The following is a 15,456-nucleotide window of genomic DNA, read 5'->3' as shown; positions in this document are numbered from 1 at the left end:
TGGGACTTCCGGTTATACCATTGCGTAGAGCACGTCGAAACGAGTCCGTAGACACGTAACGGACTCGAATCCGAGTTATAACGAGAGAGATACGAGAAAAATTGATGAAGGGGCAAAATTGTAATTTTGAAAAAACTGGTTTTAAAACCAGAATTCTCTCTCTCTCACTCTCTCTCTCTCCTGGTCGCGAGCAGCCCTCCCCCCTCCCATTTTTTTCTACAGAGCCGGTGGCTCCAAGGAGCCACCACTGCCGCTACAGGCCACGGCTGGCCTCGAGATCAGACCCAAAAGAATCGGGCTGCCTCCCTCTACTTTTCCCGGCCAGACCTCGCCCTTGGAGACGCCGGAATCGTGCCGGAAAACAGCCAAAACGCGCTGGTTTTTGACAGAATTTCCAGCTGCTCGTTCTCCCTCATTTCTCCACCAAATTGGGCGTGTAAGGTATGGATTTCCACCTATTTTTCCTGATCTAGCTGCTGGTTGGGTAGGATTGCATCAATTTTGAGCGTAGTTTGTTCGATTTTCGAATTTAGGTTTGGCCGGACTTCGGGTTGAATTTCCGGCCACTTCCGGTTAGTTTTTGGGGTATGCCCAAGAACAAAAGTGACTCCAAATTAGGTGTATTACCTAGGGTAGGAGTTTGGAGTCAAGATGTTAAGCTTTTCCGGCGAGTAGTTATCGCTTCGGACACCCACGCGCTGCCGGCGCGTGCGGCGGCGCGTGGGCACGGTATCAGAGGGGCATTTTTGTCCCAATGCGATCCCATGGTTGTCACGAGCGCGTAGGATTTTACGGATCTCAATTCGGATAACGTTTGAACCCCGAACGGATTTTACATATCGTGTGTTATCCGGGTTCGATATGTTAGAACCGTTGGATCGCTTCCAATTTGATATATGTTGATCTAGGTATTCCTAGGATCGTGTAGGAATTTGCGGATCGGGAATCGGAGCCCCTGATGTTCTAATTTAAATAGTTAAAGTTTGTGTTTTACGATAACCGTCCGATCGTGCGATCGTGCGATCGCGAGCGATCTAACCGTCCAATCCGGACCAAACTTGCAGGACGTGTATCCTAGACCTTGTAGAACTCATAGGAACTTTCGGATCGTAAAATGGAGGTCGTGGGCCCCGCGGGCCCGGTTGACCAAGTTTGGGCAGTTTGACCCTCGGTTAACCGTGAGTTTTCCGAGGTAGTTTCACTCTTCAAGGAGTACTAGAACGACCCTTTTGGACGAGTCTTGACCGTCATTTGATTTATGTGGGTCTGAGAGTATTTTTGTGGTTTTGTGATGAAAATCTTATGCTTTTGAATTTAATAGTTTATTTAAATTATGTTTATATTTAATAGTTGAATTCTTTATTTTTGTAAAGTAATTGTGATACATGTGGGTTTGACATATTCGAGTATCTTGAGTTTATATATAATATTTGAGAAAGTACTATCCTTGTTGATTTTGTGTGGGGTACTTAGAATGTTAAATTTGAGTGTTATTAGCATTACCTTAGGTACCTCCCCGGTTATGAATTTTATGTTTGAGAATTTATTTTGCCCAGGCCCGTCGGAGTTTGTCCAAGCCTTTCGGATTATTTATTTTGCCCAGGCCCGTCGGAGTTTGCCCAAGCCCTTCGGAGATTGATTTATTTTGCCCAGGCCCGTCGGAGTTTGTCCAAGCCTTTCGGATTATTTATTTTGCCCAGGCCCGTCGGAGTTTGTCCAAGCCTTTCGGATTATTTATTTTGCCCAGGCCCGTCGGAGTTTGTCCAAGCCTTTCGGATGATTTATTTTGCCCAGGCCCGTCGGAGTTTGCCCAAGCCCTTCGGAGATTGATTTATTTTGCCCAGGCCCGTCGGAGTTTGTCCAAGCCTTTCGGATGATTTATTTTGCCCAGGCCCGTCGGAATTTGTCCAAGCCTTTCGGATGATTTATTTTGCCCAGGCCCGTCGGAGTTTGCCCAAGCCCTTCGGAGATTGATTTATTTTGCCCAGGCCCGTCGGAGTTTGTCCAAGCCTTTCGGATGATTTATTTTGCCCAGGCCCGTCGGAGTTTGTCCAAGCCTTTCAGATTATTTATTTTGCCCAGGCCTGTCGGAGTTTGTCCAAGCCTTTCGGATGATTTATTTTGCCCAGGCCCGTCGGAGTTTGTCCAAGCCTTTCGGATTATTTATTTTGCCCAGGCTCGTCGGAGTTAGTCCAAGCCTGTGATGTCTTCTTAATACGATGCAGTGGGAAGAAAGTGATAATGTTTCAATGTGTTTTTATCGGATTTAGAATTGTAATAGATCTGAAATGTATAGTTGGTTCGGTTGTAAATAATTGTCTATTATCGGAATTGTGACTATTGATGATGAGAGCTACGTGTGGCTTGATCCCTTGTCCAAGGGTACGTAGGCAGCCTGGGGTCTCACCAGGTGCAGCCGCGAAATATTATTTGCGTTTAAAAGGTTTGATCGATTCTGAATGTGTGATCGGATTTTTGATGTGGTTAATGGATTTGAATCCGGTTTAATGATTTTTGGGAGTAATCGTATAATTGTTTGAGATCATGAATGGTTTGGTTTTGAATTATCTGAAGGCCAGAGGCCTATTATGTGATTTCATGTTTTTAACTTGTGCATGCTGCCAGTTGGTGTTTTAAAATGTGTTTTATGCAGGTTGGAATTTTTGGGGAATGTTCAATTTACAGGGGAGACTCTGCCGAAATTTCAGCAGAAAGTCTCGTGCTCTTTTCCCTTAATTTGGAAAAGAGGCTCGATTTTTAGTAAGTGGGCCCGGCATCGGTGTGATGTCAAAATTTCCACAGGATTCGTCTCGAGTTCCGAGGAATTTGGGGCGGGTCTTGTCATGGCTAGAAGCAGTTAATATGGTTCCTAAACTAGGAAACTTGATATTACGGAGGTGTAATCTTCCTCCAATTATATCCTCCATTTCTCTCATGACCTCTTCTAAATCTCTTGTTCTTGTCGATCTCGCCTACAACAATCTTAACTCTTCAATCTTTTAATGGTTGTTCGGTACTCATACCAACCTTGTTGATCTTGATCTATCTGGGAACAATTTAAATGGTTCCTCAATTCCTGATGATTTTGGAAACATGAGCTCTCTTGCATATCTTAATGTCTATGTTAGCAGACTTGAAGGAGGGATCCCAAGTTCCTTTGTGAAGTTATGCAGTCTGCGGCACTTGTACCTTTCGGGTAATAGCCATAGTGGACAACTTTCAGACATTATTGACATGTTGTCTAAATGCGCTCAAAACACATTAGAGTATTTGGAAGTAACTAATAATCAAAGCATTATGGGTGCACTGCCTGATCTCACAAACTTTTTATCATTGAAATACTTGTATCTCGCGGGCAATAAATTAAGTGGAAGAATACCTGAAAATATTGGACAGATGTCCAAGTTGGAGGCTAATGGTTTTGGTGGGAATTCTTTGGAAGGAGTGATTTCAGAAATCCATTTCTCGAAACTCTTTAAATTAACGGATTTGGATTTATCCTCTAACTCTCTAGTTTTAAACTTCCATTTTGATTGGGTTCCTCCCTTCCAGTTGGAATTGATAAGATTGAGTTCTTGTAAGATGGGGCCGTCTTTCCCAAAAATAGCTTCAAACTTAGAAAAGTGTTTCAGTTCTTGATATTTCTGATAATGGAATTATTGATACCATTCCGAGTTGGTTTTTGGATTTGTCACATGAATTAATCTTTATGAATCTCTCCCATAATCAAATTAGAGGAACACTTGGAAATTTGAGATCGGAGTTCCCACCTGAGCTAAATACGAGTTGGAACCAATTGGAGGGTCCAATCCCTTCCAATAATAAATTTTCAGTGGCAGCAGCTTCTTTTTTTGGCACAACCAATGATAGTAATTTAACTTTTCTTGATATCTCAAGCAGCCATATATTCGGAGAACTTCCGGATTGCTGGATCCATTTTAAAAAATTAGTCTTTCTTGATTTGAGCTATAACTCTTTATCTGGAAAAATTCCTGCCACAATGGGGTACTTGTTTAGTATCGAGCACTAAGACTAAATAACAATAGATTTGTGGGAGAGTTGCCTTCACAATTCAAGAATTGCAGAAACTTGACACTTTTTAATCTTGCGGAAAATAAATTATCGGGATCAATACCTGAATGGTTAGGGGCAAGTCTCCAGAATTTGGCTATCCTTATCCTTCAATCTAATAACTTCTATGGAAGCATCCCGCCACAATTATGCCATCTCACTCATATTCAACTTTTGGATTTGTCGATGAACAACATCTCTGGAACCATACCCAAATGTCTCAACAGTTTGATTACTTTGATTCAAAAAGGAAGTTCAAGTCAAACCATCCGACATTCCTTTACAAGTGATTTTCTAGGAGGATTCTTTTTTAGGGGTTATGATGATGAAGCATCTTTAATATGGAAAGGATTCAGAGCTGAATTTAAAAGTAATCTAGGACTTCTAAAGACTATTGATCTCTTAAGCAATAAGTTGATTGGGGAGATTCCTAGTGAAATCACTTATCTTGTTGGTTTGATTTCTTTAAACATGTCGAGAAACCAATTAACAAGTCAAATACCTTCAAGGATTGAAAATTTGCAAGAGTTAGATTCTCTTGATTTATCAAGAAACCAGATAAATGGCAAAATTCCAACAAGTCTTTCTCGGATATATCGTATTAGTTACTTGAATTTGTCAGAAAACAACTTGTCTGGAAAATTTCCAATAGGCACTTAGCTCCAAAGCTTGGAATATGCGTATGGTGGAAATCCTCTGCTTTGTGGAGCACCACTCCCAAGGACATGCTCTGAGGAGGAAAAAGGTCCAGGACAACCTATGTTGGTGAATCAAGAGGGCCAAGATGGGCTCATAACACAAGGATATTACATCAGCATGGGGCTTGGGTTTGTTGTTGGATTTTGGGGAGTTTATGGCGCTCTTCTACTCAACAGGTCATGCAGATACACATACTTCAATTTCTTGACCTTTTTGAACGACTAGCTGCACGTGAAGGAAGCAATCATCAGGCAAAGGATGCTTAATAAATAAATGGTAATTACTACTATCTTTCTCACATTTAGCTGTTCTTAACCCTAAATATACATGCAGAAATTACATAACATAAGTAATATCAAAACTAAGGAAACTTGAATGTTCTCTATCTTTTGCTATATAAATTGAACGTGCATGCATTCATGATTTTTGTTCACTGGTTATAATCCTAGACTCAAAAGTCATTATGACTAATTTAGTATATGTGATATATCTTTTTCCATCTTATGGGTTGTTTAACCTTCGTCTTTAGGCCAGGCACCTTTGAGACAACATGCTTCCATGTAGTTGAAGATGGATGTGACGAAGGACTGCTATTTGTACTAGTTTTCGAGTATTTGAGTGACAATAAGGGATCTCACTGAAATAAAGGAACCATTTTAGTAAATAAGTTGTCCTCTTATTTGTAAGAACTTAATGGGAACTTCTCCCATGAAGTATTTGGTATATGACTTCTTGTGTACCTTATGGTGTTCTATGATTCAAGTATCTTTTTCTTTCTTCCTCAATGTAGGAAATGTAGATGCTGGATTGCCTTTTACTGTATTTCTCTTATGAATAAAACAATGGAATTTGAGTTAAGTGATTCAATTCCAGAGATGAAGGGTTGTCAGTCTGGGAAAGGCACTTTGCCATTATCTTTTGTCTGTGTTTATACCATAATCAACCAAGCGTATTTGGCATCAAGCGACCGACACTCAGGAAGGGAAATACGCTAAAACAAGCAAGTAGGCAAGCCCTTAGAAGACGAGTGACATCATCCCCTTCTCAACCTACCGAAGGAAGGCCCCCTTCTGAAGCGGTAAAACACCTGCCGAAGCTCTCAGCTACAGAACCTAGAGCTATGACACGTGTCACCTCCATGACAGTTTGCACAAAGTCCCACATCGAAACTTTGTGCAAAACTTCCATTCTCACTTCCATATAAATAGGGAACAGTGCCCAAGTAAAAAGGGTAACTATTTTCTCACATTTACTGTTACTCTACCAAAATTACCACAGATAGCTGACTTAAGCATCAAAGTGCCTTCGGCAGGCACCACACTGGTGTCCGAAGCTTGACAACTGCTTCTTCCTCTTTGTCTTCTGCAGGTTCTCCAAATACTGAAGGTCCTCACCTTCTCCCCTGCTGAAGATCCAATACTCCCTACCTAAGTTGACCCTCCCAAAAAGAGCATCAACAGTTTGTGTAAGAAAGAAAATACTTGTATTAAAACAGAAGAAAAGAGAAATTGATGATTGATGTATTATACATTGGTCTTTTCTTCAAAAGCACACTTAGGGGAGAGGCTATAAAGTATCTCACCCTAATAAGCACAAGAAAATAGCAATAGAAATGGAGAAGGAGAGAAACAGAGAAAAACAGGGGAGAGGATATTGCTCGCAGCACTAGCTTTTCTATTTATACAAAAAGACATTTCCATATTAATAATAACAACACTAGTACATTAATTTCAACACTTGTGCAATAATTCATCAAAAGTCATGACATGTAAAAATAAAAGAAGTTAAGGAGTGTGATTGCACTACATCCTACTGTTTTGATATGCTTATTGTGTTTGCTACATTATGTGAAGTAGGGAGGGTGTGACTTTTTGTTTTTGGTTATCTTGAAGGTTCTCCAGATGGAGCCAATTGCATGAGACATTGCTTATTACTTGTCATATGGCGGATAAGTAGAAACTAACTTTTTATGGGTTGATTATGAGATGTGTTTACAATCGTGTATGTTTTAAATTGCAGAAGTGAAGATTCTAACTATACAAAGAGATGACAGCATAAACCATTTCCGAGACAAGATGTAAGAATGTGCCAGAAGAAGGCCAGCCTTTATCAGGAGAAAAGCTCCAAGATACTAGGACTTTTGGAAAACCATCGGAAAATAAGTTTCCATCAGGTATATCCAGTGAAAAGCAGTGGTCTGAAGATGGCCAAATTCAAGGGACGTTGTTGGAGTGTCAGCTTTTGGCTGGAATTTGCAACGAACCAGTCAATTGTGGAATCACAAGGGAGTCATTTCGAGCTAATGGTAGCAAAGTATCTATTCTATGACCTTACTGTACCATGGTCTGGTTGAAATACGTTAACAAGGGATATAAAATGGTCTATGTGATTCTTGCAATCTTGATGCTGCTTGAATGGTGTTGCTAGCAGAAATTTGTGAAGCCTACCCTACCCCATTATATTGGTATAAAAACGGATTTCGATGATGAATTGAGTTATACACCATAATGTTATTGTAATATTCTTATCAGTTTGGTATTTATTTTTTCTCCATGAATTTCCTTGCAAGACAAAGTTAACTTGGTGCATTGCGTTTTACTGTTTTGCTGTTGTGATTAAGAATGATTAGAAGAGAGAATGATCAGATGCACTCAACCAAAATCTGAGAAATATCCCCATCTTAGGCCCATAATTATGCAGTAGGCACCCTCAAGATAAAGGGAGCTTTAGTTTTAAAATACAATATAAGTTACTAATTTGGAAAATAGGAATACAATTTCATCTAATTAGCATAAGGCCAAAAACCAAAAAGTAGTACCTAATTTTACAATAATAGAATTAAAAAAAATATCAAAATTACACACAACGCCACTTCTTCTAAAGCAAGTACACTATGCCACATGTCCACCTCCAGCAATCCCCCCTTCGACCAACCACCACTGCTAGCCAGCTGCTGCGGCCGCCTACCACCAGCCACCCGCCGCCACCCGCCTACCAGCCACCGCCGGCAGGCCGCCACCCATCGCCGGCTACCACCATCGCAGGCTGGCCACCACCGCCGCCGCCCATCACCTACTGCCTCCACCAGCCGGCCAGCCACCGCCGCCGCTGTAACATCCCGACCCAAAATATAATCATTCGTGAATTTAATTAATTTCATAAAATATGAATTTCCAATTTGGCCCTCGGGGGTAGGGGTATTTTGGTCACTTTTTTAATCCGGAAGGATTTTGGGGGAAGTGACTGGTACTTTTATATAGATCGTACCCGTACCGAGATGAGTTCGTAGACACGTAGTGTAATACCCCGAAAAATTCAAGGTGGATTTTCATATTTTAGTGAAAAATAATATAATGGTGGAGAATGATTGTGGGTATTTTATCAAGAGATTTTGGATTGATATTATTAAATTAAGTGGGGTTTAATTTCAAGTTGGACAAACATGACCAAATTACCCCTAGGTGTGTGATAGATTACCAAAATACCCTTGTAGGCAAAGAAAAAAAGAGAAGGAGGCAACGTGTAAGCCAAGCATTTCTTCCCTCCTTCATTCTTCCCCCCTTCCCACTTACTTTCTCTTCAAAAATCTGATTTGGGATGAGTTGTTCATCTATTGGTGGATGAGTCACCTAGTCTAAAAATGGTGACTCACCTAGCCTAATTAAGCTCTTCCTCCCCATTCATTGTATCAACACTCTCTTCTAACTTGATGACTCACCTATCCTATGGCTTTTCAATCATAAATTCACTCTTATCCTCATCATTCATTGTATCATCCTTTCTTCCTCATTCACTTATCTTCATCCTCATTTTTCTTTTATTCCTCTTCAAAATCCAAAATTCGTCACTTCCTTGGAGCAGCCGAGAACTCAAATTTCGGAAGCTCAAATGAGAAAAATTTTCTTCATAAAAGTTGTTCATTTACGTGATTCCTATAACATACTCAAATTTCAGCTCAATCTGACTAGTATAGGCTCTGAAACGTTGGTATGATCACAATAAGTTTACCATTTCCTGATTTCACAGCAGTATGCTCCGTTTCAGTTTGTTGCTGTGATTTCATGTACTAAATGACTTTGGTTCCTTCATCAAACTTGTTTGAAATGCTGTCTATTATAACTTATCAACATTTCAGATTGATCGGACTTCTCTAGCCACCTTGGGAACGTTTAGAGTGGAACTTGTTTATAGTCTTCAACCTTGGTTCCTTCCCTCGTTTTCAGTCCAAAACACTCATTTCAAAAGCTCAAAACACTATGGTTTCTTCATGACAGTTACTCCAAATTCTCCCCTTTATAACATATCCAAAGATCATCCAAAAGTAACCATTATAACTCTCTAAACATTGGTGTGAACAAAACTTGTTATTATGTTGAATTTCTTGTTATAGATGTGTACTTTTCTTAAATGGCTTGTTCCTTATCATTAAATTGCTCAAATTAGCCACTATCATCTCAAGTAAATGATTCTTTGAAGGCTTGAAGCTCATCTTTTTATTGTGTCTTTGAGTACTAGTTTTAAACCAAGTGTGGTTAGAATGCCTCAAGTATTTATATATCTTTCAAAGGGTATTTTTGTGAAGTTCTAGATTATTTCGATGTGATTTTTGTTCCAATTTCATTTTGGGATTTTGTTACATCAAAATGAATATCTCAAGGGTTATTTCAAAGTTGGTTTTGTGCCATTTGAATTTAAATTGATTTTTTTTGGTGAAATTTCAAAGTAGAGACTATCCTGCTGGAATTGTTTTGATTCTACTGCATACCATGTTTTGAAGTAAGTGTTTGAAAACTTCCTAAACTTGGATTTTCATGAAATTTTGGTGTGTTTTACTTTCTCGTATTTTCTTCAGATCTGGAAAGTTTTATCCAGTTTGGTTGTAAATTGTAATTTTGGTGATTTTTCAAAATAAAGTGTACAAACCTGAAAAAAAAAAAAAGGAACGTTATGCAACCTAGTCTGTTTTGGTTTCTATTTTGACATGCTTCCTTAACCCTAATTTTTATCAAATTTTGACATCTTTAACGTTTCTATGTCTAGTTGTGATCTGGAAAGTTTTACATTATTTTGATTTGAACTCAATATTTAGTGAATTTTCAAAGTTAACGTGTTCCAACCCAAATGTTTAGCAAAACTGAAATGTTAGTTTTAAATTGATGTTTTAAATTTTCTTTATGAGTCTAGAGCCGAACCACCTGATTTTAAACATCCCAAAGAGTAGAACTATTATAGGAGGGGAATAGATTAGTTTTTCCTTAACGCTTGGTTTTATGCTTGCTTGGATGTGAGGTTAAGGGAGTAACAATCGGGTCAAACAACTTGTCAAGTGTTTTGTGGGGTTTTAGGTCTACGTGCACTAGTAGGACACTCAAATTTGTTTCCTTATTTCCAATGAATTTTAAATCAGTAAATTATCTTAACTAGGTGTTCTACTCTGCGTACTTTCGAGGACGAAACCGCACAAGGTTAAGCTAGCTGGACTTGAGGTAGGGTTTTGTGATTCCCCAATGATTAGACTCTATCACTTTTAATCTTGGTGATTATATATAGTACTATAAATATGAATAATATTGTTGCGTTGCTCGGTGAATACTATTTGATGTTACGTGAATATTATTGTTGCTTTGCTCGATGAATATTATTTGATGTTATGTGAACATTATTATTGATGTTTTTCCGTGAATGTTATTTGATGTTATGTAAATATTATTATTGATGTTTTTCGATGGATATTATTTGATGTTTTGTGAATATTATTATTCATGTGATTAAGCTTGATATATTATTGTTATTATCTGTGGCATTATTCAGCAGAAATAAATGATGGTTGTGTTGCACTACATATGCATAAGAAATATAGTGGTGTTTGGAGTGTGTGTGTGTCGTTTGAGATATATCTAAGGGGTGGGAGAAGACTTTAGATATATCTGAATAAAATGTGGAATATATTCAGGTGACGGGAGCAGAGCTTGAATATATTGAGGTGATGGGAGCAGAGCTTCTAATGATAAGTGAAAGTTGAGAAATTCGTAAACAAAAGAAAAATGGGTTAAGGGACGGATGGGCGCTAGTTCATATTTTAGGGTATTCGGAGCCACAGTGGTAAAACGCATGGTATGGGATATGCAGGCTTGTTGCCCTAGGATATGAATTAGTGGGATTAGAAGGGAGTGAGTTCATGACATCATCGCATATGCAAATTTATTTGTCTAGTCTGATTACATAATTATCATATATCTTGTGTTGTTTGATGCATGACACTTTGATTAACTGTGATAGCTGACTTTGAGGGGTTTGACGGTACTCTACTGGGCATTAGAATGCTCATACCCTAATACATTGTGCAGGATTAAAGAAGAAGTTTGAGGAAGCGGGTTCAACTAAGCTGCTGGGCTTTTATTGTTGATTTGTGTAATTAATATTTGTAAGGAGTCAACCGTTTGTTAAAGATCCTAGTGTTTAGCTAACTACAAACTACTGCGACTCTGATTTTGTAATGTTAAGTAAATTTGTAATTATTTGTGGCTCTATTTTTCATCATATCATGGTTGTAGGATTTTATTCTTATGACTATGGTATGACTCACACCATGATTCGGGAATATTCTTTATTTTCGAATCGGGTCGTGACACGTAGTGGGCTCGAATCGGAGTTGTAACGAAAAGGTTACGATCAAAACAAACTCAATGGCATAATCATAATTATTTCAAAAAGGGTTTTATTAAAATCAGAAAAACCCTCTTTCTCTCTCTCTCTCTCTTGTGCGACCCCTCCCCCTTCCCCCTCCCCCCCCCCAACCGTGCACACAGCAGCAACGGTTTTACAGTCGCCACCGCCGCGATCGTTGGAGGCACCAGTCCCAAAAGGACTGCCTCTCCTCCCTCTTCTAGCCCCACCCCATCCCAGCCGCGATCTGTCGCCCAGGCCGTTGAAAAACGAAAAAGTGGCCGATTTTTCTCAAAACTTCACGAAGCTGGTTCGAACGTTTCTGGCAACCAAATCCTTTGAACTTGGTATGTTTTCTCATCCTCTAGATTTGTTCTAGCTGCTGGTTGGGTTTTTTAGGATTAATTTCTGCGTTTTGAAACGATTTCAACCAATGGAAGTTTTGGCCAGTTTCGGCCCCTGATTCCGGCCACTTCCGGTGACTTTTTGGGGTAGGTCCAAGAACAAAAGTTGCTCCACTCAATGTCCTGATCATGTAGGTATGAGTCTTGACCGGTATTTTTGGAGTTTTTCCGATCGCCGGAAATCTCTTTGGGCACCAACGCGTTGCTGACACATGGGGCGGCGCGTGGGCCACTTTGTGGCCGGTCTCTTGGTTCTAAAATAATCCTCATGTCGTCCCTAGCATGTCGGTATGCTCGGGTTTGAATTTGGTTATCGTCTGATCTTCGATCGGATATCGCATATTAGGTGTTATTTGGGTTCGATATGTTTGGACCGTTGGATCGACTTCATTCCAATATATGTTGATCTAGACATCCCTAGGATCGTGTAGGACTTCGCGGATCATGAATCGGACCCCCGGATGTTCCGATTCATTAACTTAAAGTTTGCGTTAAACGATAATCGTCTGATCGTACCATCGTGAGCAATCCAACCGTTCGATTCGGACCAAACTTACAGGACATGCTTAGTAAACCTTTTGGAACTCATAGGAACTTCCAGATTGTAAAACGGAGGTCGTGGGTCCCGTGGGCCCGGTTGACCCAATTTGGAAAGTTTGACTGCCCGCTTGACCGAGTGTCTTCCGAGGCTTTCCCATCATTCGAAACACGTAATTGAACCTTAGGAGGTCTCGTTCCTCGTGCTTATACTTGAAACCCGGGGAATTGGGATTTTAATTTAAAATTCTCGTTCGAGGCGTTTTATATTTATTTCGTACTCGTGTTCTGAAATAGGTACTCCGACTACTTGTACGCAGCAGGCGCAACCCTCTCAGGGTCAAGCAACGTGAGACTATTTGTGAGTGGACTTTGTTTTCAAATAAAAATCATTGTTTTGTGATGGAAAAACTTTCATATGAATTTAATGGTTTATTGAGTTTATTATTTTATTAATTGTTGAACTTTATAATTTTTATAAAGAATTTGCATTATATTTGGGTTTTGGCATATTTGAGTATCTGGAGTTTATATATATGATTTTTGAAAAATTCTATCTATGTTTGGTTATGTGTGGGGTACGTGGGGTGTTGATGTGAGAATGTGGAAAGAAATGAGATTATAGTTATGTCAGTTTGAAGTGCTATAAGCACTACCCTAAGTACCTCCTCGGATTTGGAACTTGAGATACTTGGATACGTTGGAACCCGGGCACCCTTGACGGGGTGTTTCGTAGACCCTTAGCGGGGTAGTCTGTGCGCGTAGGACTTGTCACAAGCGTACAAGTATTGTGGATTCTGCTGTACATGCTGGTGAGCTTAGTCCGAGTTAGACGGCTCGTTCCATAGCCACATGGTCAATTGAGGATTCTTCCATGTGGACTAGTTAAACAATCCCACGGTTGGATTGTTTCCCGGGTACAACTAGGTGATGTTACTTATATATATATTCATTCGTTCTTGTTTCTTGGTGAGGATACTTCCTCGCGCACCGTGCCAACTGGTACTCGTTTCGAGAGATTAGTTTAGATATTTTAAGGAAAAGTTTGGATGGGATGAGTAATAAAGTTTCATTGTAGGATTTCGGATTTAGTTATGGTTTTGACCAAACTATATATATATATATATATATATATATATATATATATATATATATATATATATATATATATATATATATATGGTTATGATGGTTTTGAATGCATATGGTTTTCGGCATTGTTTTTTAAATGGTGGGGTTGTATTATGTTGGTTTCAACGGTGAACTAAACTTTATTTTTGTCCACTCACACTTTTATGTTTTGCGCCCCCCAGGTAGTAGCTATATTCGAATCGAGCGACCGAGCAAAGATCCCTACTTTCGAACTCTGAGCCTCCGTATGGCTCTATTATTCATTTTATTTCCATTGAACTTTGTTTCTGTTTGTAACCTGAACTCATTTAGATATGCTATGTTATCGCCCTGTTAGGGTTTGATTTGTGAGGCTAGAGGCCTTAGTTGTAAACTGTTTAATCATTTCTGAACCATGCTAACTGTTGGGAGTTTTATTTGTGTTTTTAACAGGTTGAGAAACTTTGGAATTGTCCAATTTTTAGGGGAGACTCTGCCGAAATTTCGGCAGAAAGTCTCGTTTCTTTGTAAGTGGGCCCGACATCAGGATGACGCTGGAACTTTCACGGGATTTGTCCCGGGTTGCAAGGAATTCGGGGTGAGTCTTGTCAGCCGCCCATCGCCTACCGGCTCCATGCGGTGGTTGCCAGACGCCGTCTGCAGGGGACCAACTCTGTTGCCCTTTATTCACCTTTAAAAAAAGAAAAGGTTTTGTGTCATTGAAAGGACTCGAACCTTGACCCTCAAAGGGGGAGGGCTCACTCACAAACCATTACACCAAACTTGTTTTTGTAATGTTTATATAAACAATCAACGATTTAAAAAATATAATTCATTTCAACACATACTCAAACAAAAATTGCAAATAAAAACAGAAACTGCAACAAAAATACAATGTAGATATCAATTATGTAAAAAACAAAACTGCAAACAAAAAATAATTTTATAGAAGCAAAAAGACTTCTCATCATCCCTAAATTCTGAATATGTTCCTGGTCATAGGAATATTGATTGTGCGTCAATATTTCGCACAGACCAGTACACACAGTATCGTCTTTATATGTAGGAAATGGCAAGGTCTCAAGTCATTAAGTGTGGAGACACATCGATATGTGTGTAGGTGCTTGTAGAAGAACAAGTACACTGAACGCGATACAACACATGAGTTACAGTATGGAAGTCTTTACTCACATGTCAAGCTAGAACTCATAAATTGCAATGGTGCAAACTAATCCTTAGACCTAAGGCATCATAGATATTTTGTGGCTATATTGTTAACCTTTTAGGGCACTATATAGTCATGCTGAATTAGGCATAGCTTAAAGGTGCTTATCAGGATTCTCAATAGAGTCATGGAAGCAAATGAATGTACAACAAGGAATCTCTATTCTTAGTAAAGGAGAGAGAATACTCCAAGATATGATTGGTCAAATCTCTGCGCAGAGTAATGGATGAGACTTGAAAGAAGAAGTCTTCAAGTCTTACCAAGATAATTATGGAAAAGGAATGATTCACATTAGGATATTGATAATTGGATTCTATGATCTAATAATGTGAATAAGGAGTATTGACATAAGAGAAGGATTTAATTGTACGGTCATTCCAATTTGAATAAGTTTTTTCACAACGTCTCATTTAGCTCGGATAACCGTGACTTGTTGCTAGGTGACAACCATAGTTTGTGGATGTCCTAAAAGGTTTCAATTAACCTTTATTAATAGGAAGAATTAAATTGTGGAATTTAATTCGTATATCATCTCTGAGGAGTTGAGTCAACTCACTACCTTGCTAAAGGGAACCTACGAATATGCACACCCAAAGAATGTGATTAGAAGTACAAATGAGGAGCAATGAAATGAGTAGACACAAGTCAATGGTTGATATAGTTCCACCGGGTCAATTAAGTAAGACTATAATTATAATTTAATAGTTAAATTATAATTAAAAGATTAATTATGGAATTAATATT

The 15,456-nt window shown here is 39.1% G+C and overlaps 1 pseudogene; it reads left to right on the top strand.

Moving 5' to 3' along the window:
• Window positions 1-215: 215 nt before the first annotated feature.
• On the top strand, window positions 216-4,978 carry LOC148293138 (receptor-like protein EIX2; annotated as a pseudogene).
• The last annotated feature ends 10,478 nt before the right edge of the window (window positions 4,979-15,456 follow it).

The sequence above is a fragment of the Prunus avium genome, chromosome 7 (assembly GCF_965620075.1).
Source record: "Prunus avium chromosome 7, drPruAviu1.hap1.1, whole genome shotgun sequence".
Classification (NCBI taxonomy): Eukaryota; Viridiplantae; Streptophyta; class Magnoliopsida; order Rosales; family Rosaceae; genus Prunus; species Prunus avium.
The sequence above is the reverse complement of the archived record's forward strand: the minus strand, read 5'-3'. Positions and strand labels throughout refer to the sequence as shown.